General features: G+C 46.7%; 1 long non-coding RNA gene across 1 annotated transcript; it reads right to left on the bottom strand.

Annotated features, from left to right (window-relative positions):
- Positions 1-2,549: 2,549 nt before the first annotated feature.
- On the bottom strand, positions 2,550-9,455 carry LOC140847281 (uncharacterized). Its single transcript, XR_012127121.1, has 3 exons — positions 9,310-9,455; positions 8,590-8,865; positions 2,550-7,059 (listed from the first exon to the last, which is right to left on the bottom strand). It is a non-coding gene; the product is annotated as an uncharacterized lncRNA (long non-coding RNA).
- Between the last annotated feature and the right edge of the window lie 14,594 nt (positions 9,456-24,049).

Genomic DNA, 24,049 nt, shown 5'->3' with positions numbered 1-24,049 from the left:
AACTTCAAGGCCATTAATCATCCGGGACCAGGGCTGCAGGAACAGCCTTACTAGCAATTAACCTACAGTGAAGGGAGCATTGTTTTCCCCTGCCCGCTCTTCTTTCATCTCCACGCCCAATTACTCTAAATTAACATTTACTAAGCAAAGTGCCTGTTAATTGGAAGGGCGGTAGGAAGAAAGGCCACACACCTACCCAGTCTAACTTAATGACCTCAAAGGAAGCCATTAATTAGCGGGAAGCGTGGCACATTCAGATCTCCTTGGGACCGTAGCGCGTTCGCGTTCCTGAGCTCCGCTCTGCCCCTGACCCCCTCGCCAGCACTTCAGCTTATGAAAACACACTCATAAATAAGACATCACTTTAAAGAATGTCCGTACTGGCTGGGGTCTTTACAGATGCCTGGAAACAATCTTCTTACTGTCTAGCTGGGGAAACTGAGGCTGAGAATAAGGAAGTGGGCTGCCTGGGGGCCGCAGGGTCAGTCGGCTGGCTGCTGCCCTGGCCTGGCTTTCTCCCACTCCGCCACTGCCTTCGCAGTGGCTTGAAATGTGTGGCAGCTTCCCTTCTGATCCCTGGATGCCGGGCACCCGAGTTTGTCAACTTGCATGCCGCGGAAGGGTGAAAAGCCAGAGGCTTCTGGGAGCGTGAGGAGGGGCGGGTGCCTGCCCGGGGCTGCAGGGTCTCCAAGCAGCCGTCCTAGAATGCCGTCCGGCAAGGCCTGCTCCCCTGGTTCCCCCCCACGTCCTCCGCCCAGCCGTCTGCGCCCCTGCAGCCCCTTCTCCCTCACCTCCGCCGTCCTGCCCCTGTGAGGCCTTGGCGTCACTCACCCCAGCTCTTCCTGCACCTGGCGGCCCCCTCGGTGCCCTGGCCAGTTCTCTCTCCTCCAGTCTCCACAACTTCCTGCCGTGCTTGAAGGCTCTAACTCATCCCTCCATGTACTTCTCAGACAACCTCACTGCCCTCCCCAAGAAAATAGACACCCTGCCGGCGTGGGGGTTCGCTTAGCCTCCCTTCCGCCCTGCTGGGCTCAGCTGGCCCTGTCTCCAGGTGTGGCGGTGCCCTGAGCCCCCTCCCGGCTCCGGGTCTGTGGCCCTCAGGACCTCGCTGCTCTCTTCTCGCTGGCTCGTGCGCCTCGCTCTCCCCCGGATCCTTCCCCTCCCGGGAATACTCCCCAGGGGCGCCCGCCTTAAAATAGCCCAGCTCTGGGCCAGTCATCTACGCATGACATGTCCTCACCTCCCACCCACTCTCAGCTGCCCCAGAGTCATCCTTCCAAAGTGCCTAATGACCTCCTCATTATTGAATCCAGGAGACGTTTTAGGTTTTGGGGTTTTTGAAATATGACCTTTTTGCAGAATTTTCTCCTGTTGATCAGTCCCTGCCTGTCTCCATGAAACCACTCTTCCCTTCACAGGCATCTCTTTCTGCTTGTCCCTTCAGGTGCCTTCTCTCCTTGGCAAGCATTCCCCACGGGCAGCCCCATCCCCTCTGGTGGCTTCCATTACCAGCTCAATGACCACGGTGGTGGCGGTGATTCCTGAGTGGTCCTGAGTCCAGACCTGCCTCCTGAGCACCAGGCCTGTCAGCCACCTGGGAGATAACTCCCTTGGGGGTCTTACAGGCATCCTACACTCACCATGTGCACAGTGAGCGCATTATCTTCCCCCTGTCTGCTCTCCCCTAGGGCTTCCTGTGTCATTTAAAGTACCCCCATCTCTCATGTCCAGTCAATCAGTTAATCACCGAGCCCTATACTTCAGTCTTACAGGGGCCTCTATTCCCACTGCCATTACTTTAGCTGTGACAAATTCAAGTCTTACCTCCCTACTGCCAGAGTGATCTTGCTAAACCCATGTTTTATCAAGTCACACCCTTCAGTGGCTCAGCACTTTTAAGCAGGTTAAAGACCAAGCTTCGTAGAACATCTTACAAGCCAGATTTCTTGATACCATGTTGGGAAAATCCATGGACTAGGGCAAGAATTCTCATCTCAGCCTCAATTTTCTCACTTTTAAAAATCAAGCAAACATCCCTTCAACATGTTGGTTCTTGGAACTTTGATGCTCATTTCCTGATTTAAATCTTGAAATGCTTCCATGGAGAAGGTATTATTGTCCCATTGTTACAGATGCAAATACTTGAGTCTTACAGGATATTTTCACAAGATAGTTAAGGCAGGATTTGAACTCTTGTCTGATAATTCCTATGCACTTTCCATGATCCCAGAGTTGAGCAATCCAAGGGAGCCTCTGGGGGTGGTGGGCACCCTGACCACGCCACAGGTCTGAGACCTCCTCCCTTTGCAAACATCCTTTCTGTGTGCACACGGTTCTGTGTGCACACGGTTCTGTGTGCCTGGGCCCCCACCCTGAGCTCTGGGTCAGAGAGAAGCTGTGCCCACACGGGGTCTCACACGGGGCAGGGATGACAGACGAGCAGAGGATCAATAGCCATCTGTCTGGGCTCCACTGACAAGCTAATCTTTTCAGTAAACATTTCATTAGCTCCTGCCAGGCTGCTTGCACCTGCTGACAGGAGAGGCCAACTGGGGGGGCCGGGGGGGCCTGTGCTTTATCACAGGCTCAGATGTCAGCAGGGTCTCCTGGCCCTCAGGGCCAGCTAAGCTCAGCTAGAAGGCCAGTGCCACACATGGCGGAATCCAAGTCATTCCCAAGATTTCTGCAAATTTCTGGAGACTTATGTTCTTGTTACCTCTAGCTCTTCCCTAGACCTTCTGTGACTCACCGTCAAAATGAGACCCCTCACGACCCTGCCCTGTTATAAACTCTTATAATTTCACCATATTTACTACTGCTGCTGATACTGAGGTCAGTTGTATTAATAATACTAACAACAAACACCTAGTGAACACCACGCTTGTGCCAGACACCACGCTTAGTGACTTACATGCTCACTTTTGGTGAACGCCACAGCAACCCTATGGGTTAGGTGCTGTTTTACTGCCCCGTTTGGCAGATAATCAGAGCCCCTGAGAGGTTATGTGGAGGAGCAGGAGCTAGAGCCTGGGGTTATCCACTCCTAAGCCCAAGTCCTCGCCCACCATATTGCATCTGCAGTTCGTGGAATTAGCTGACAAGCTTCTGGTGCTCCCAGCAGACTGAGGTCTCCGCAAAGCGGGGGAAGTAACTCTGATGGCTTCACCACTGGGTCTTCGGTGCAATGAATTTTTTAAAGATGACAGGAGGTATATTGCTCATGAGTTAGTTTAGCCTTTATTGCCCCTAAGCCAATGGCAATAAGAACTGATTTTTGTTTGGTTTGATTTGGTTTGGGGAGAGATGTTCGTTTTTGCCATGCAAACTCACTTTTCTCTTCAGGTGCTTCAGAGGAAGGCTGCTTCCTGCACAATGACTATTTGGGGTGACCTCTCATTTGGCCTCACCACCTCTGTTTCTTATGTCCAGAAAGTTTCCTTATGCTAGCTAGCTGTTAATACCTCTACCTTCCTGCTCTGTAAACAAGCTGCCCCAGTTCTGCACAGCTGGGTGTCCGCACTGTCAGATTTACCCAGGAGTCTGGAGCTCTCCACTTCCTCGTGTTTCCCCTGCTCAGTCTCCTGCTTTGGGCAGCCCGCCATGGAATTCGGGGTCTGGAGGTGACTTGATGGGGACTGGGGTGAATCTGTCTCAGGGACAGCCCAGCAGCTTGGTGGCATCTGGGAATGTAGGCCCACTGGTACCAGATCGTTCCTCTTTTCATATTGCTGGGAAAGGACCCAGCCAGAACTCACAGTGTCTGCCTCTGAGGTCCTTGGTCTTAAGCAATACATCACAACATCCCCATCAGCCATGCTGTTTGAAGAAAAATAGTAAACTATGATAAGCTAAAATAAACAATGAAAATCACCCATGGTGTTTCCACCTAGAAAACCACAGTCAAATATGTGATGTGGAGGGTAAAAGCATTCAGATTTTTTTCTATACATATATACTAGCAAAAAAGTATTAATTATCATATCAGCAAATGATTCTGAAGTCAGATATTCTCATTTAGCATTATATGAATGTATTTTCATGTCAATAAACACAGATTTATTTAATTTTTAGTGACTTTATGGCATTTTAGTGTATGCAGAGTATGATTTATTTAACTAGTCCCCTATCGATGTGCACTGTTTTTAATTTTTTAGGCTTTTATACAATGCTGCATTGAATATCCTTGGACATATATCTCTGTTTACCTCAGTTTCTTTCCTAAGATAGGGTTTCTCAATAGTGACACTATTGACATGTTGGACTAATAATTCTTATTCTGGGGGGCTGTCCTGTTAGCAGGATCCTTGGCCTCTACTTACTAGATGCCAGTAGCACCCCCTACCCCCCAACATCCTGACCACATCTGCAGATTGCCAGTGTCCCCCCGCTGGCAAGATTGCCCCTGCTTGAGAACCTCAGCCCAAAGTACAAAGTTCTTAAATCAAAAGATTAAAGAATATGCATATTTTAAGACTTTTGTTCTTTATTTTCAAATTGTCTTCCAAATGTTGCATGATTTACTCCCACCCAATTCGCCACCCAAAATTTTACCAATCTTAAAAGACAAAAACTTCTTTCCCTGTTTGATTTTTTGAGTTACTACTCAAGTGAGATTGAACATTAAAAAAAAACCTATTGATTGTGTTGACTGTTTTCTGTGGTGAATCATCTTGTTTTATAATATACTATATTTTTTGGAGTATTTTTTTTTCCATGTCATCTTTTAATATTAAATAAAATGTATGTGTTTTTCCTAGCTTGCTGTTTGTCTTTACATGTTGATATTTGTGGCAGTCTCTGTTTGGAAGTTCTTAAGAATCTTATAAGCAGGTTCCAGGCAAAGCCTTGCACGTGTGCCCCATTGTGGCTCTGGGTCCTAACCAACCGTCTCCATCTTTGCCTGCTAGAGGATCCTATTTGGGTCATGGTCTTTTATAAGATCTGCTGAGTGCGTATTATTGTGTTTGAGTGAAAAGTTCTTGCTCTGAAAGCTTGTCAGGAAACAGCCTTGATCTGGGAAGACTGACCCGGGGCTTGATCATAATTAGTTCAGGTTAATTATTGCCAATCTGTAGCTTTGCAGCACAGGGGCCTGTCTTCCCCTAAGCTGGGGCCTCTGGAGGTTTCTTTTATGAGCTCTGAACCCTGAGGGAGGACTTAAAGTAATGAATTTTCCTGTAATCAGATTTGAGGGTTTGTTCCCGGAGCCATCCAGTCAATTGGAGAATTGAGCACTGACCGGTTTATTTGGCCAAAGGATGCGCAAGATGAAGCACATGGCAGCCGAGAAGCAACCCAGTGAGTATACTGAAAAAATGACTTGACATTTTACAGACACCTACCTCTTCTATTGCAGGAAGCTTTTAGGGGGAACAGTTTCATTTACAAGGAGAGGATATCATCTGGGAGCTATTCAGGCATGAATAGGTCCATGGTGTTTCCAGGGTCAAAGAGTAAGAGTCTAATTAGCCTTGAGTGAAAACTTGCTTCACCTTAAACTTCCCAGTGGGAGTAACACAGTTTGGATGTATTTGTAAATATGTAATTTCCTCAACATGTCTTCAGCATTCATTCATTCATTCATTCATTCAATCACCAAGGGCAGTGGGGATGTAGAAGGCATGACTCAGGGCTCCTGCCTTGTTTAAGGCACTAACATGCCACCTGTATAATCGGGAGAAAATAGACGCTTTGTGAGAGTTCGTGTTATGTGCATTTGGGGTCACAGTGTGAAGCCTTGTGGCAAAGTTAGTGAGGCTGGTTCAGGGAACAGGAGGATGGTGAGAAGGGCCAAAGTGGGGATGAATGGTGAATATGTGCCACTCAGTGAATAGGCAGTATGTGGGCGCCAGTCCTTCTCCCAGGGGAATCTCCCATTTGAATCTCAGAAAATGCCACGGCCTCACTAGGTCTGAACCTGGAAGAAATTTCTTGCAAATGAACTTGCCAGTCAAAGAAGAGGAAAGGGGAAGTTCAAAGATGAGTTGTGTTGCTTTTGAGGCCATGGGGCCAGAAGCAGAAGGGCACTCCCAGGGAGCTCCCTTCTCCATTGGCAGGCGCCGGAACAGCAGCAGGCCACGCTCAGGTGGGAACCCTTGCAGAGAGCAGTGAACCTAGGCCAGAAGCTCCACCGGCCTGGAGCTGGGAGGCGGCTAAGCGGGAGAGAGATGTAGGCTGCAGAGGGGACCCCTCTGCCCTCTGATCCCCCACTGGGGGGAATTGTACATATCCTCCTGGCTCTTAAGTATGTTCATTTCTTGTTTTCCTTTGCAACTGCATGATTTTTCTTTCTTTTTAAAGCAAATCTCTTGGGTGATACAAAGGGAATTCTTTAGATGGAGTTTTCATTCAACCCACTTCTCAGGAGCTGCTCACTGGTTTCAGACAGGAATGTAGTTTACCTAACTTTAGATAAAGAATGTTCTAAGGACAGAAATTCCAAAAGTTCACTCTAGAGTTAATTCTATTCTGTAGTTAATTCCAATGAAGGAGAAAAGATAGAGGCAGTCAAAGACAGAGGCATGGGTTCAACTCAACTGCCTTCTCTGAAGATGGGGCAACACACACACACACACACACACACACATGCACACACATACGCGTGCATAGGGACAGCAAAGACATGTAGGGACATGGTCAGGATGGTAGCCCAGGGTGGCTGAGATCTGTGGAAAATGACAAAAAGGCTTGGCTGCTTCTGCTCTCTAGTTCAAAATTGCTCTTAAATGCTGGAAACAGAGGCCTGAAAAAACAATGGCTTAAACAAAATAAGGGTGCATTTATATTCTCAGGCAGTGCTGGGGTGCTTTGCTGGCTTCACAATGCCATCAAAATCTTCTTTCTGCTCTCCCATCTTTACTTACTGAATTGGTTCCCTCTGCAAGGTCACCTTAGGGCCCAAGATGGCTGCCAGCATGCCTATTACATCTGTATTCCAGGCAGGAAGAAGGAGGCTGGCAAGAGTAAAAAGGGTGTCTTCCAAATGTGTAGGCTACTTTTAAAGTAAGTCCCCAGCAATTCCTCTGATGACTTCGGCATACATCTGACCGATGACCTCATCTATAAAGGAGATTGAGAAGTGAGGTTCTATTGTGGGGCACATGGCTACATTCAACAATACAGGAATTTTTTACTAAAAGAGCCAAGAGAATGGACCATAGGGAGGCGACTGGCAGTTTTTGGCACAAAACATTGTCAAGGAAGGCCATGAACAAAGAAGGGAAAGCATTTTCCGCCCCCCCTCAATCTGGGGTACACGGTACACTGTTAACAGGCAATAGAAAGCCTCAAGCAAATTCATTTCCATCCTTTCTTTAAGTGTCAGGGGAAAGTTCAGACCCAGGGAAGTTGAGGAGTCAGAGCAGCATTTGGGAAATAGTGGTACTGCCAGAGGCTGCCTCCTTACCCGCTAGGCATGCCCACTGAATCACAATCTTGGGCTCACAGCCTGGAAGTCTGCATTTTGCCAATGCTTGTATTCAAGTTTGAGATCGACCAGATGACAGAGCTGTGGCTTCGCTTTACAAATGCTTTGCCTTGATGCATTTACGTTCAGGTAGCTCCTCCTGGCCCACCTCAAAACTCATTTTTCTCTTCACTATTTGGTATCTGGATAATTTTCTCAGCTCTGCTCAAAGCAGCTTGCATTTATCTTTATTGCTGCTCTCTTTATTGATTTAGGTCTATCTCTGTAATTCGTCAAACTTGGATTGTATTTTAATCTTGTCCTCCAAAGTAGCTAAGATCCCTTCCAGCTTTGTATCATGCAGAGATCTGATTAGCTGGGTCTCGATTCCATCCTTCAAGTCATTAATGAAAGTATTAAAGGGTCCTGGGTTAGCATGAAAGTCCTCAAATTTCTCAGCTGTCTGGTTCCCATATCTGCCCCTGACTTCTGTTTGCCACAGTCATAGGTTGGTGATCACACCCACCATTTCTGAGGTAGCTTATTGCTTCCCCATTCACAAATCCATGCATGTAGTACAATTCCATGCAGGAAAAAAAGAACCTATTAATTAATCAATTCATTCATTCATTCATTCAATAAACATTAGAGGAACAAATGCCCTTAGGCATACTGTGTTTTTCCTCTCACTCCAAAGGCATGTTGGCCACAGGGTGAAGAGGTTTATACTAAGTGTGTGCATTAGAAAGATCAATTTTTTAAAATGTGAAAGTCAGCTCAGCTCCATCTTTGAGATACACCATTCCAGACTGAGCCAACCTCATGACAAGCAGCTTCTACATGATATTGCAGTAAGAGCTCACTTTTCTGAGCATTTCCTAAGTGCCAGTCTCTGTTCTAATCCCTTTATATGTGTTCATTTAATGCTGACCATACTCCTATGATGTGAAAGCTGTCCAATCCTCATCCCTTTTCTAGATGGGCTGAGGCACAGAGTAATTAGGCAGCAAGTGTAAGGTGCCAAGCTGGCTGGTGTCACAACAAGAACTCAAATTCGGCAGTCTGGCTCCAGTGCCCACACTCTGGGCCACTATCTTTCATTATGGTAGGAAGGATTGAGTGACCGATTTGCTTGGAAATGCCCACCCAGGGCTCAGATCCCAGAAATTATCAGAGGGACTTACCAGGGTGCCCATGTGTTCTCATCAGTTGTCATATGGAATGCTTGAAAATTGTCGGTCAGTATTATTTGCTCCTCTTGTATAAATGGAAGATAGAGGCACCAAGATAGCTCCCCGAGAATCAATCCTCCCAGAGGCTTGTCTCAGGGGAGACATGCCTCACAGTCACCGCCTAGGACTCCTTGGAGAGCGGAGGCAGCACACGTGAGTGAAGGGACAAAACTGCAGGTCAGAAGTTCAGTCCAGACAGAAATTCTTTCTGTGTCCTCATCTTCGAACCTATAGCAAAGCACCAACAGGTACCGCACCTACAAAGCCCGCCTTTCTGCAGAGAGCTCAGTAGGCCTGGGAGACAAGGCTGGGCCAAAGTTTTCCCTCATTCAACAAACTCACTCGCTTGCCCCCGGCTGGGCCTGGCCTTACTCCAGGAGCCGAACGAGATGAGTCCCTGCCTTCAGAAGCATAAAACTGAGCAGACATCAGCCACAGGCCCCACTCGCACCTGTGGCAGAGGCGGATCAGAGGTGTGGGCCCCAGGCTGGGGCCACAGCTGTCACCTGCTTCAGGAGGGGTGGGGAGCTGGGCCGTGAAGTCAGGTCTCAGCAACAGCTGGGGCTGGGCTGTGGTGAGTCCTGAGGGGGAGCCAGCCCGCACGCCTGGCCCCAGGAGCACCGGAGCACGGCAGACAGGGTGCCAGAGCACCGGACAAAGCCAAATTCTCACCTCAGACTCAGTCCCTCGGCCAGGCACCCAGGAGCTCTCTCCTGAGCTGATGTACATCTCGTCAGTCAGCTGCGCCAGAGCAGCGAAGGCCAGGGGCCCCCAGGATAAAAACTGTCTGTCGCCACCACTTTTCATTCGGCCAGGGAGAGGAGGCAGCGAGACTGACGGGTCTTTGTTCTCTTGAGTTGCCACAATAGAGCATTTTGCCCTTTGGCCACCAGAGGGCGATGGTCGTCTACGCATAGGACAGTCCCGTGGTGACCTCGGGGCAGCGCCTGGGAGATCTGGGAAGTCGTGAAAGGTGACTTTTTTAAGGAAGGATGACGGGGGCTTCTCCCGCCATGACTTTAAAAGCCTGTACAGCGGCGTTTTCCCATCCTAGAGAGCGGCCTAGTTTCAGCATCGCTCCTTAGGTACGAGGATACGTGATCCGGGGAGTCAAGGCCCCTATCCCCCGACCCCCAGAGGCTGTCCGCCGCAGCCTTAGTGCCCCCTCCGTGAAATGGGGCGCACGGCCTGCCGCCGCTGCCTCACCGGCCGTCGTGAGGTGCAAACGAGAAGGAGGAAGTGAAGGAGCCTGAAAAGACATGATGTCTGAAGACGAGAGGTTTCGATCCAAGCCCCTTCTACTGGTGTTTATTGCCAGTGTCCTTCCTGTCGCGGAGAGGGCGCTGGGGAGCGAGGCCCCGAGCACGCTGGAGAGGAGCTGCCCTCCTGCTGCAGAGGGCGCCCGCTCTGAGGCCGACGGCAGAGCACAGTGTCCCTACACCTGAGACCTCCAGGGCAGGAGGGAGGTGGGGCCGCCGGCAGGGGCTGGTGGCAGCCCACAGGGCGAGAGCTCTGGTCCCTGTCTGGCAGCCACGGTGGGACCCAGTGGGCAGGAGGTGGCAGCTCTCCGCGCCCCCAGCCCTGCTGCTCCAGCACCGCCTGGCCTGCGGTCCTCGGGCTGTTTTGACATGGGAGGTGGCGGCAGAGAGAGGGAGATTGCTGAGGTGGGCGTTTAGGGGAGAGGTGAAGGGTATCCTCGATGCACAGGGAGCCCGGGGACATGCCCCCCTTCCTTTGGGCCCTGACTTCCTCACCTGTGGGCCGGGTAGGTTGGACTGGGTGTTCGCTGACCGCTGTCCCCTCCCCACCCTGTCCCAGAAGTCCACACAGAGCCCATCCTGGGACTAAGAGTCCCTGATCCTGATTCCGCTCAGCAAGCAAGCACATGCCTCAGCCCAGATGCTTCTGCCCCTGTGGGCTGACTCTCTGGGGCCAGACATCCTGTGACCACATGCAGTGTCGGCCCTGGACCTCGACGTCCTCCCTTCTTGCCAAAGCCCTCTCCCCTCTTGGTCTCCAGCACGCTGCCCACAAAGGGGCATTTTGTCTCTGACAGCTTCTTTCCTTTTGTCTCCATCTGCAACCTTCCTACCCCAAGCCAAGGTGCTGTCCACAGCTTCATCCTCCCTAGTCCCCCATCCCCAGTACGTGACCCACCCAGAGCCCATACTGGGGGCAAGGGAGCCATTCCAGAAACAGGAGCCGGATGAATATTTAAAGGAAAGTAGTAAGTAGTATATTAACAACTTACATGGATATTGTAATGATCCCAGTGAAATATTCCCTCACCTCTTTTTCAAATTATCATTCCAAACCACGGAATACATTAGGTTTTATGTTCTACTTGCTTCTTTGGAGAAATATAAATCTTGGAACATCATCTTCATATGACAGGGCAAAGAGTCCCCTGGGACACAAGATGTTTAAGAGCATTAACCAAGAATCAGAAATAGTTTGCAATTAATATCGGGGTTTTGTTTATGGGCACAAATAAATTCCTAGTCTAGAGCTGACCTGTAAAAATCTGTCTGTGATGAAAACTCTGACTGCAAATGATGGAATGGGAAAACAGTGTGAATTTAAAGAGGTGATTTGCGGGGCAGGCTGGCAGTGTTTAGGAGCTAATATTTTCTGGCCATAAATTTGTATGCTATTCAAACATTCCTAGTCACCTACTAAAATAAATATGATAAAGACTAGGAATTTATATCAATGCTTCACAGCCATTCAAGAAGGTCACGTGATACAGAGCTGTTCCTTTCTCTGGGATCATAGAAAAGAGGCCTTCTTCACCTTCTTCTTTCACTAGTGGTGATGCTCAATGACTGAAGGTAGGTGGGGGCCCCAGGGGAAGAGCACGGCTTTGGGAGTGAGAGGAAAACCACATTTGCCTTCCCGCTTGTCAGCCTGTGTGGAACTGGCCGGAGCTCTCACTTGTTCAACACCCATCACAGACTCCCCTTGGCACCTAAAACTAAGTCTGACCCTCCAAATCCTTAGGTGGTCTGTACAGTCCTCTGTGATTTGACTCTGCCTCCCTATCCAGGCTCATTTCCCATCAAACCTGGCTTTTGTGACTCTGTACACATTCTCCATTGCTTGGTCCCTTAACCTACAACTTCTGCCCAGAACGTCCCTCCTCTGGAGCCATTTGGCCAATGACTGCTGATTTTTAAAAACAGCATAAAAGTCATGTCACCTCTGAAGCCTTCTCAAAGGCTCCTTGGAAGAGGTGGTTTCTCCCTCCTCCAACTTTCTTATGAACCCTGCATGTCACTCTCTGCCTGTCTTGTGACCTTGCAGCCAGCACAGTGCTAGAACCTGTTTTCCTACCTTGCTGGTCTTGGACTTGGCCAGAGGGCTTGTTTAGACCAGTGGGATGTGACTGCAAGAGTGAAGGCCTTTTTTGTTCTCTAGTAATTCTTCTATTTTCCACAAGAAGAATGTGTCTGTGGCAGCTGCCATCCTGAGGAGTATATGGAGTCCATGGAGCCAGTCTATCTAACGCAGTCCTTGAGCAACTCCAGCTGCTCCGTGGCTTGGGGCAGGGCTGCCACAGCCACAACACAGATCTGTCAGTGAGAAAAACAGATGCTTATTGTTGGATGGCACCAAGTTTTGAGGTGGTTGGTTGTGCAGCATTAGTGTGGCAATAGCTGACTGATACACCTTGGGGCTGAACCCCAGAGAGGACATGTGTGTGTAGAAGAAACCACCGGCTATTTTGGAGCAATTAAAAACTACTGGGGCTGATGTTCTAAGCCTCTCAGAGAAGTCCATGTTTGGCATGGAAGTGGTGGTGCAGCTCCTGGCAGGCAAGAGAGCTAGAGAAATGGGCTGAGATAGTGCTCTGGATATGTGTCTGACTCTTGGATGGAGACCCAGGGATCCCCACATGCCTGGTGGAGGGTGAGACGCCTCTGGGAGGACTCTTTGGTGTTTATACAGAGGTCAGCACAGGGAAGCTATGAGGTGTGGGCTCTGCACATCCGGGTTATGGGAGGTCTTCAGTTATCAGCCGGATCCCCCAGACCAGACAGGACCAGCCACTGCCAGAAGACTCCTGCACAAGGGGCCCTACTGTACGAGAGCATAGCGGTGATAAATCCATGTGGTTTTAAGCCACTAAGTTTGTGGTGATTTGTTACAGCAGCAATAGGAGCTGAACACAAGCCAGAAGCAATATAATGACCCAGTGAGAGAGGGCCGGGCAACAGAACTATTGTTCTGTAAAGAAAATGTAGATATTTATGGAAGATAGTAGAGAGCTGTGGTTACAAGTCAGGCTCTGGAGAAGAATGGGTCCTGGGATCTGATTCTGTTTCTGTATTTGGTAGCTGAGCTGTGTGATCCTGTGCAAGTGACTTATCCTCTCCTCTCTAAGCCTTAATTTCTTCATTGTAAATCTCATATTGTTGTGAGGACCCAAATGGGCCTGGTAAGCTCCCACTTAATGGTAATATCTATTATTATTATTATTAACAATATTATTATTACACAAAAGGACCTTCAGCAACATGACTATCATCTCAGTGAGGATGGCTTTATTTTTGTTGTCCTCATTTTCTGAGTCTTCCATAATGGATAACATTTCCTTTGGGGTAAGAAAATGCAGTAAGAGATGAATTCAAACAATTAAAGAATCTGGTAATGTTTAGAGTTTTGAAAAAGTCTAATTTATTCTCAGGTAATGAATTAGACTTCGTTGCTTCTTGGATAATATTTTCATCACTTTAATTTTTTCTGAGCTAGTTACAAATATTTTCCATTGTCAGTTCTTTTAAGTCTTTTTAAGAAATGTACAATATGTGTACCGTCTTCGATCTGATTGCTTTTGCCCTCATGGCTTGCTCCTGTGGTCTTCCCGTGAAAGGGACTCCGAGTGGGGGCAGCAGGAACACAGCCCTGGGAAAATGTGGGTTGGACGCAGAGAGGCTGGCCTTCTGAGAGGAGCAGGGAGGCAGATTGAGATGTCCTGGGACAGTCTTGATACTAGACTCTGGCGGGAAAATGCGATGTTAAATTGTGATTCTAAGCCAATTATGGTTATTTAAGAGAGTAATTAGTTGTGGATATTTCTTTGCAAATGGCTTGAAGCTGTGTCTTTACTTAGTTATGTAAATGTTAGCAAGCAAAGAGATTCATATTTATAATTTTAATTCACCAAGCATAGTGTCCACCATGTGCCAGGCAGACTGGAGAATGGATTTGGGTGAGAAGTGGTGAGTGGATGAAGAGAAACATGAAAATGAATAAATCAAGGTCACCAGCTTTAAAAAACTTATGATCTACTTTAACATTTTCCCACATTTACTTTCTTTTGCTATTTCTTTTTAGGTTTTTTTTTTACAAAACTGTTTGAAAGCATCCCTATCATTTCAGCACAAATCCAAGAATAAGAATATATTCATGTGTCACCATATACTATTATTACTAAGATCTATATTCAAATATCTGTAAGACGCAGACGGGGCACCCAGTAGCCACGCTGCAATCATGAAGGAATACATGTCTATATTCAAATATCTGTAAGATGGATTCTTTTTTAGCTCTTTTGATTTTTAATATACTCTGACTTTGTTGTTGTTTTTAATTACCCGGAGTAAAACTGACCTTTGATCAGTGTAGCCAATGGCATTTCTGTTCCCTGAATAGCATTTGCTTGCATTGCACACTCCTGTTTGAAACAAAGTTAGCGGGTTCCATGGGGTTTGCCCAGCATCTTCTTATTAAGCAACAACAAATGCCTGTAAGGAAACCTGGCCGTTTGCCTCCCCTTCACAGCTGTACCCAGGAAGTGCTCAGGCTCTCATCTCATGGGCCATCTAATTTCCACCAAGGCAAGAGGACCTTCTGCTGTGGCCAGTTTCAAACTGACACCATTCAGTTAGGCAATATTTATTAAATGTCTGCCATGCCCTGGGCTCTTTCCCGTGTACTATATTGTTAAATGTTTACAGAAACTCAATAGAGCATTATAGTGACTGCATGGGGAATATTACTCATCTTTATTTCCTTGCACTCAATTTGGACTCCTTGAGTTCTTCTTTCATCATGATTATTTTATCTTTCTGCTTCACTTACTAGAGGGGACCCTCCCCTGCCCTTCTTCCTCCTTTCCTCTGTCTTCTCTCCGACTCTCTCCTCCTCCCTTCTCACTCCCCCTCCGATCCTCCCCTGGCCACCTCCCCATCGTACCCCCTTGGCACTCCCTCTCCCCTTCCACCTCTGCCTCCTCTCTGATCACCCACACTGAGCTCCCTGAGGACCGGGCTGTCACCATAACAGTGTCCCCCACCTGCTGAGAGCTCACTGCACCCCAGGCACTCGGATGATTCTCTTCAGTCCTCACGGCAACACTGGGAGGCAAGTTTACTGGTGATGATGCTTTAGGCTGTGTGCAGCTACAACCCACCCAGCCGTGGAGCCACCAGGAGGCCGTGTAGCCTTCTTGCAGCCGTAAGTCTGTAGGAGGGGCTGCTGCTCTGGTGCGGCTGTCTGATGGTGGCACCGAGGGCTCTGGCCTTCTGCTCTGCCACCCGTCCCTCGTGTATTCCTTCATGATTGCAACATGGCTACTGGGTGGCCCGTCTGCGTTCAAAGGCAGGAAGCAGGCGGGGAAACTGAGTATTGAGTTTGTTTAGCTCTGCAGTGGGGAGAAGGGAGAAGGGTTGGGAACGTCCAGTGAGCCATCTGCCTCATTATCCGTCCCACTTCTACAAAAGCAAAACTGGGACTCGGCATAGTCAGTACTTGCCCAAGGGTCACACTACTGATAGTTGCAGAGAAGAATTTGAATATTTATCTGTTTCAGTTAACTTCACGGAAGTTGTTCAATAAGCATTTCTTATTGGCTGAGGGCCCTCGATAATGCGCATAACTGCACCGTCCTCATGCGCACCTCTATTCAAAGATCTCCGGCTGCTTCCTGTATGCCAGCCCTGGACTGAGCACTGGGGGTCCAGAGAGGAACCAGGAGGACACACAGATGATCCCAGTACAGGATGGTAAGGGCCCCACTGAGCTGGCGAGCGAGAGCAGATGGAGCAGAGCATCAAGAGCTAAAGCTGGGAGATGCACCTCGCCCAGTGTCACCACCTAGAAAGTGGTAGAGGAGAAACTCAAAATCTGAGTTGTCTCCTTAAGAGCTGAAATTCTGCCCTCTCCCCCTGCAGCCCTGCTGTGCACAGCAGCCCCTGGAGTGAGCGGCTCTGGCACCTAAGTAAGAAATGCACCCTGGCCCAATGTAGGTGGTTTCTGAACGACGAGGATTGGCACTCACAGCATTCCACAGAATCCATGCCCCGAGCTTACTGACAATGAAAACACTGCGTCCACAGAGCAGCTCCGCCTGAACACCTCTGGCTGCCGCGGCAAGCTACCACAGACTGGGGGCTTAAACAACAAATGTTTGTTTTCTTACCGTTCTGGAGGCTGGGAGTCCAAGGTTAAGGGGCTGTCAGGGTTGGTTTCTGGTGAGACCGCTCTGCGTGGCTTGTGGATGTCCGCCTTTTCGCCGTGTCCCCACACGGCCTTTCCTCTATGTGCATTCAGAGAGAGAGAGAGCTCTCTGGTGTCTCTTCCTGGACTTACGAGGACACCCGTCCTATTAGATTAGGACCCCACTTGTTATGGCTTCATTTAATGTTAAGTACCTCCTGCAAGGCCCTATCTCTAAATGTAGCCACAGTGTGGCTTAGGGTGTCAGCATATAGATTTGGGGGCACACAGCTCAGCCCTTAACACCTGTCCAGTGATTTTACAAATATTTTGGTTCCATCTCAGTGAGGCCCAGCACAGTGTGGATGGCTATCTGGATCACCCACATGCTAGATACTAATTTTCCTCCACTGCTGACCATTTCCCCCACTCTACTGAGTTCCTTCAGCTCTCCACTTCTCCTGTAGATCAGGTGGAAGGAAATGCCAGTTTATCACAACTCAGAAAAACCTGAGCTCAGCCCTTAGTTTCTTGCTGAAGTCTTTTCTTTGCATCCTTCCGCTGTGGAAGTTGAAACTGCCGGATACTCAGTACCCCATCTCCTTTGCACCAACCAAGACCATCCCTGGCTTAGCCAATCAGACACATTGATTTGAACTGCCAGCTGATGAAGCAGAGGAGGAATCCTGAAGAAGCCATTCTGGCAAGGTGTTCACAGCAGCAGCAGCTTCCCAAGGTGGCAGATCTGGCAGCGACATCTGAATGTAACATCAGAGAGCTGGCAATGCACTCTGCGGTGTAAGTGCCATGTGTCTCCATGGCGGCAGCCAGGTGCTCTCCACTGGGGTTCTGCCGGATGGTTTCCAACTGTCCCAGCTGTCTGGTCTCCAGGGCTCTCTCATATACTCTGTGTGCTACTTGATGTCCTACAACAGATTCCTTGTCTGTGTACATTACTCAGAGTAGATTTCTGTTGCGTGCAACAAAGACCTCTGGCTGATGCGGGCATGACATCTGGAAGGGCATGCAGGCACTATCTATTACTGAAAAGAATAATAGTCTTACTACTAGCTTACTATGAAACACAAAAGATGCCACTAACTTCCTTTTTTCATAAATAACCTTTTTATTTTAGAATAGTTTTAGACATACAGAAAAATTGCAAACACAGTGCAGAGAGTTCTCATGTACTTCACACTCAGGTTTCTCAATCACTAACACCTTATGTTAGTATGGCACAGTTGTCACAGTTCGTAAACCACCACTGACACATTCTTACTAACTAAAGTCAAATGTTACTCAAATTTCTTGTTTTTACCCAATATCCTCTTTCTGTTCCAGGATCCCATCCAGGATACATTTAGTCCTCATGTCTCCTTAGGCTCTTCTTGGCTGTGACAGTGTCTCAGACTCTCCTTGTTTTTGATGATCAGTTTTGAGGAGTACTGGTCAGGTGTTTCATAGAACTTTCTATTGGGATTTGTCTCGTGCCTCTCTCATGGGTAGCTTGGGGCTATGAGTTTGGGAGAGGAAGAATAGAGAAGCAAATTGTCATTCTCATCACATTATATCAAGAGTACATCCTACCAACATAATTTATCACTGTTGATGTTGGCCTTGGTCAGCTGGCGGAGGTTGTGTTTTTCAGATTTCTCCACTGTCAAGTTGTTTGTTTACCCCTTTGCACACTGCCCTCTCTGGGAGGAAGTGACTGTACAGCTCCCAAATGAATGGGCAGGGAGTGATGCTCCACCTGCTGGAGGGTGGGGTATCTATATACACTGTTTGGAATTCTTCTGTGTGGGAAATTTGTCTGTTCTCCCCATTAATTAATTTATTTAATCATTTACTCATACCAGTATGGACTCACAGATCTTTCTTTTCTGTTTTGGGTTATAATCCAGTACTACTTTATTTATCTTGTTGCTCCTGTGACCCATTGACATACCCTTTCAGAAAAGTGGGTTTTGAATTTAATTTTTAGTCCTTTTTCACTTCTTGGCATTGTAAGATGCTCAAGGCACATCTTATATATTTTCTGCACCATCCTAGGATGAACCATATTTCTAAGGAGCCTTGGTCCCTTTTGCTGGAGAAGAGGACTGGAAACCAAAACCTGGGTGCTATGTCTGTTTCTGACTGAAGAACTGTTGCCATTTTTAGCCCTCTGGTCTGAGAAGGCAAGGAAATACATGTGTGTAAAGTGGCCTGTGCATGTACACAAGCCGATAAATTTGTCTATCTGTGACTGTATTAAGCTAACCATAAATTAATATTGATATCTCTAACTCTAACTTATTACTGCATGGATCATTCTAAGCTTATCCCCTTCTTACCTTTAAACCTCACTCCAACAGTGAGAGACCACCTGGCTCCCACCACCTGCCTTCCCTTTACTTAATTGTTCAGTTTCAGTACATGTACAGTGGCTTCAGCTTTGTTAGCCTTCAGCTCCATGGGAAACAATATGCCATTCTTCTTGCCTTTAGTTTTACAGATACTGCTAATTTCCACAGTTACTTAGGGCAGCACCTTTGGCTCTCATCTTTCTGTGCAAAATTCCTCTTTTCCCCTGTTTGTCACATTTCAGTTCATGTAGAGTCAGCCTCAGTCTCCAGACCCCTTCTTTTCTCCTGTCCTCCCTTCTTCTTTTTTACTTTTCTTTCCTGTCCCTGAAGCCCTGGTTTCATCCTGATAGCCCTTTATCTGGTGTAGACTAAGGAATACAGGTTTGGTCTCTATCCTGAAGGAGCAAAGTGAGTTCTTACAATCAGGGGTGATGCTCCATAGACCTCTGGAGGACAAGGGCCAGGGTTCCAGGTTCTCTAATGGATAGGTAGGGAATAAAGTTTCATAAAGAAACTATTATCAGGCAGCTGTGTCTGGGGAGGTCCCTTCCTGTGCACTAGGTGAAACCTAACCAGATGGGGGAGGGTTCTTGACTCTGATCGAGAAAGAATTTGTAAGATAAATTCTAGCCAAAATAAGCAGGCGAAGAGAGGCAACAAAGGGCCAGGTAGTTTATTTGAATGCAATTCCCTGGTGAGGTTTCTCAGTCTACAGAAATGGAGGCTGGGAAAGTCGTGCGTAAGTAGACCTGCAGTGAGTTTTTAAAGAAGGTAGGGAGAGGCAGAGCTTAGATTTATAGCGGCACGAGGATTGGCTAGCCCAAGGCACATTTTTCAGGTTGGTAGGGGGCAGCAGCTGGGGACTTTGGCACGTCATCAGTGTCGGATGTGCTCCCCCCTCCCCCCAGTGCCTTCAACCTTACAGAATTCTTGAACAGGTCAGTTGAGTGTAGGAAAGGAAAGAACTCATTAAAGTAAGAGTAGAAATGAATGTCAACAGTGATGCAGGCAACAGAGAGAAAGGGAGAACGTAGGGAGGAAAGGGAAGTTCGTTGAAGTCCTGCTTGACAAGTAAGGCAAATTCCTTGCCAACTCCTAAAGCCAGGGTCTCCTGGCATCCTCTGGTGTCCAGTGTCTGCTTTTATCTGCATGGCATGGGAACTAAGCCCCCACCACCCCAGGATTTGGGGTGGTTGCAGAGCACTGGATGGAGTGAGATTATGTTCTGAGAACTTCCATTTCCCTACTGATCTGAAATGAAACGGGGAGAGAGAAAAGGATTGTGTTAAGACTAGAAAGCTGAATGAAATAGCAATGTGACAGACATTTACCACCAGAGATAGAGGCTGGAGAGTTCTTGTCTTTCTCATGGAAGAGTGTTCAGAGACAAGTGCAATGGATTTATGCAACAACAAAGTTTATGTGATGTAGGACAGTACCTAGTCAGACGGGAGTGCAGGCGACCTCAGAGGGGAGGTGCACTTAAGAGTTTAGGGTTTGGGGTTTTATAGGGCCTTTTGGGTAGTGGTCAGCATAAGGCATGATGTCTACAGGTGATTCATAATTCCTTTGAAGTTTTGTTTTAAGAATAGGGTTATTTAGGTGACTGTGTTGGTCCAGATCTCGGCCTTCTTTATACACATAGGTTCATTTACACCTGGGAGGTCTACCTCCTGTCCTGGCTACAAAGTTACTTAATTGATGAAGGAGCTGGAAGATCAGCATATAGATTAAGTTAAAGCATAAACTGAGCCTTTTTCATAGGCTAAATAGATTTTTACAATGGCATGACCCTTGTCCCATTTCTCTGCCCTATTTCAAAACTATGAAACAAGGAAAATGTTCTCTTTCTAATGTTCATGGCCTCTGAAAGCATTACTTCAGTATGTTATTGTGGTAACAACTACCATCTGCAGACAGGAGGATGGAAAGGAGGAAAGGGGGTGGACAGGAACAGAGGCCATCGCGACAACTGGAAGATGAGGACTGGCTGCAGGGGTGTGGGGGCCAGTCACGCCACAGCCACGCCACAGTTCTAAGGACATGGGTTTTCCAAAATCAACTCATTCGTAGAAACAAAATTTCATTTGTCTTTAAACATTATGTTCTTCAAATTTCTCTACTATGTTTATTTACAAAATATCACCAGAGTATTGTAATACTTTGAAAAATCACCCACTCTTCCCTGAAAGGTGATCTAAGTAACATTCTTATAATAATCCCTGTGGCTCTGGGGTAAGGATGCAGTTTGAAGTGGCCTCCCTCACCAGTTCTGTCCCTGGGGACATGGAGGGTGCCTGACAGCTGAGCATTTCCTGCTTTTGATAAGCACCTTTCTTATTCTAATTTCACCTTTCCTAAAGTAACTTTTCCAGCTTCCCCCTCTCACTCCACCCATTACATCCCTGTTTAAACAATGTCTATTCAGACAGCTTGAGAACAATGATAATTTGGGTTGGTTTAATCGGGGAACGGAAACCTGTAGAGGGTCTTATCTGGGGTGAGCGTCTCAAGCATCCAAGATTATCTCCCTGTCACCTCGTGACCCATCTTCTTCGTGCCACCTTTTAATTTTGGTAGCAATTACAGAGTATATGGATAATGCCCATTAGCATATTCATGGTCATCTCTTCATATTTATTGTCAGCACAACTCATTAATCTTCATCTACTTTGTGTGCTTGACAGCTCAATCTATTTTGCAATCTCTGGGAAGCAGCCATAGCCCCCTAAAGCCTTTGTTTTCCTGTAAATAAACTGTGTTGGGGCCCTGAGGACAATGGTGCACCCTCCGATGATTGACACCAGCCACGGCTACTAATCAGGATGGGACTTCATTGCCAGCTGAGTCGAGTGCATTATGGGGCCATTGTTCCGATGCTGCCAGGGCAAGAACACACACAGCCAGTCACCTTCGCAAGATGGGCTGATTGTTCTTCAAGATTAGACCGAGTTGCCTTATTATCCATCCCAGACAACAAGGCATCTCACCCAAACAGACGCATTTGTGGAACTGCCGGTACACTGGCCAGATTTGAATTGCTAATGTGTAATCTGCCCAGCACAGATGTGCAATGAATATTTGGACGTTGTTTTGCCCGTCAGTCGAGGAGGCTGAATTGATGAGGTGATGAGTATTCAGTGATGGGTCTTGGACATTGGCCAACAGCAGAGTTGGAGCACTTGAGCCCACAGTAAGCAGATTACCCCCCAAAGTGCCTTTGCTGTAAATTGGTGGCAAATTCTGTTACAGAGACTGGTGGAAAGTTTCCTTTCCTTTCTGGTGAATTAGATGTTTTGTTACGTGTTTCAGACTTGGGAAAGGTATAGAAGTTGCCTCCATTGTGCTCTTACCTGCCAACTCTTAAGGTTGTGAGTAATGTGAAGATGACTGTGTGGGTTTGAATTTGCCATTTTCTAGCTTATTTTCTCAAGCTATTTGTGCCTCAGTTTTCACATCTGTTAAAATGGGTTGAAAATTTCTATCAACCATATAGAGCTGCTGTGATGATGATGATGAGTTGATATACACAGAATAAGTCCTAGAAGGGTGCCTAGCTCATAGTAAGTGCTCAACAAATGTTAATTACTACCATATTATTGATCATTTGCTTTTTCTTAACACTACTATGGTCAATTAGCTTGGATGCACTGGAAGTAAAGCTGACGCATCTTCATCACCTCAGGATGTCTCATGGCCTTTCCTGTGCTACTTTACCTAGTACATTTCCAGTTGTATGGAACATTTTCATACTTAGATGGCCACAGAATCCTTTTACCTGAAGCACCTTTTACAGTTTGTTTTCCCCAGAACATACTATGGGAAAAGCTGCCTAGAATATAACACAACATTTGCAAAACTTTGAAAGGAAAACATTAATAATGCAAATGTGTATATTCTCTCTGAAAAATGTTACTCCAAGGTGTGTTCTACATGAAGGAAACAATGACTCTGAAGTAGGAACACAAGGATGGTAGATAAGAATTTATAAGAAGCTGAGACCAATCGATCATACTGAAGTAAGTCTAAACAATTGTAGCAAGCATCTTGTCTAAACTGACATATAAAAGTTTAAAATATTTGACAGCAATTATTTACATTGAAATAATGGGATAACAGCATATGTCAGTGAGGATCAAAAGAATGAAGATGGGAAGAGAAAGCAAGTCTCTTTTTTAAGGAAAAAAAAAAGGAAGGTTATACCTATACAAGGTATAACAAAAGCAACTCCAGTAATCCTTAATGAAGCATTAAAGGCCAGCACTCTAAGACATGAAGGGAAAAAAACCCTGAGTCCAAGGTTTCTCTGCTTGACAAATCAAAAAAAAAATCAAAGTTAGAAAATGGGTAAAATATAATTATTCAAATGTGAACAAAATCCAAGTCAGGTCTGGGAAGATTAATATAAAGAATGCATAAGTATACAAGTCAAAGAGTATCAGACTGTTAACAGTTTCATTTATTTTTTTCCAGTCCTTTGCACATGGTGGGTTCTACGTGGATATTAGCAAGGTTTTTTTGTGGAAGGGGAAGCAATGGGCAAAAGGTATGCGGAAGAGGATGGCTTGTCTGCCAGGGTCCCTGGTGTTAAGTTGTTAAGGAATCTCCATTTGGAAAACTGGGGAGGACGCATACTTTTATCTGCTGGACTCAGCTTCTGGGAAGTGCTTCCCCCTGCTTCCTCTGTGCCCCCTGGGCTCCTTTCTCCCAGCTGCTGGGAGTTCCTGTAGCTGGCTAATCCTGGGGGCTGGCCACAGGTGATGGGAGCCAATGGGAGCCTGGCAGACAACACAGAACTGTGCTCCCTGACCTGCAAAATTAATTTAAGAAGACACCAGTGCTGAGAAGGGCCCATCACAGCCCGTCACTGATGTCTTTTCAGACTCTGAAAGAGTGCTGGCTCTTCTTGGTGGCGGAGATAGTAAGATGGTGTCTGGGCTGCTACAGGTGCCCATGCCCTGCCATCAGGAAGAGACTAGTCTCCAATGAAATACAGTGAAGTCCTGTACCAAGAATGGTGTTCTGGTGGCATTTGACTTCCTGGTTGCATTTGAACCTCAAGCCTAGGTACATCCCTGCACTTCTGGTTTCCTTCTTCTGCCTAAGCTAGAGTTGGTTTTCTGTCACTTGCAACCAAAAGAGTCTTGACTAATACAGTTACATTGTTAAAAATTTTAAATAGTGGTATGTATGCCCTGATGTATACTGTATTACTCTATTGAACTGAAGTGTTAAGTTAGGTTTCCAGGTCCCACAATGCAAAGGGATCACACAAATTGGCCAAGAGCAAGCTGGTCAACACAGTAATTTGGTTTGAAAATAAGCATTATCAGTTAGTAATTTTTTTTTGAAAATGCTTTTTTTTTGGTGTACTGCTAGGCAGTTTTGCAGCCTTTTTATACATCTGTTTTTTTCTGATTTTTCTGCTTTTGCTTTAAAATTTTTAATACTTGCTTTTTGAATTTAAAGTCTATGATTTTTCCCTTAGGATCTTGCAGTAGCAAAAAGTTGGAGCAATCTCAATGTATAATAATAAAGGATTACTTCAAAAAACTATATAGCCCAAATAGGGCCACAGTTTGAAACACAAATGTCTAAAAATATGTTATAAAAACATAAGTGAT

Source organism: Manis javanica, chromosome 2 (genome assembly GCF_040802235.1).
Source record: "Manis javanica isolate MJ-LG chromosome 2, MJ_LKY, whole genome shotgun sequence".
NCBI classification, from domain to species: domain Eukaryota; kingdom Metazoa; phylum Chordata; class Mammalia; order Pholidota; family Manidae; genus Manis; species Manis javanica.
This window is presented reverse-complemented; position numbering and strand designations above follow the sequence as displayed.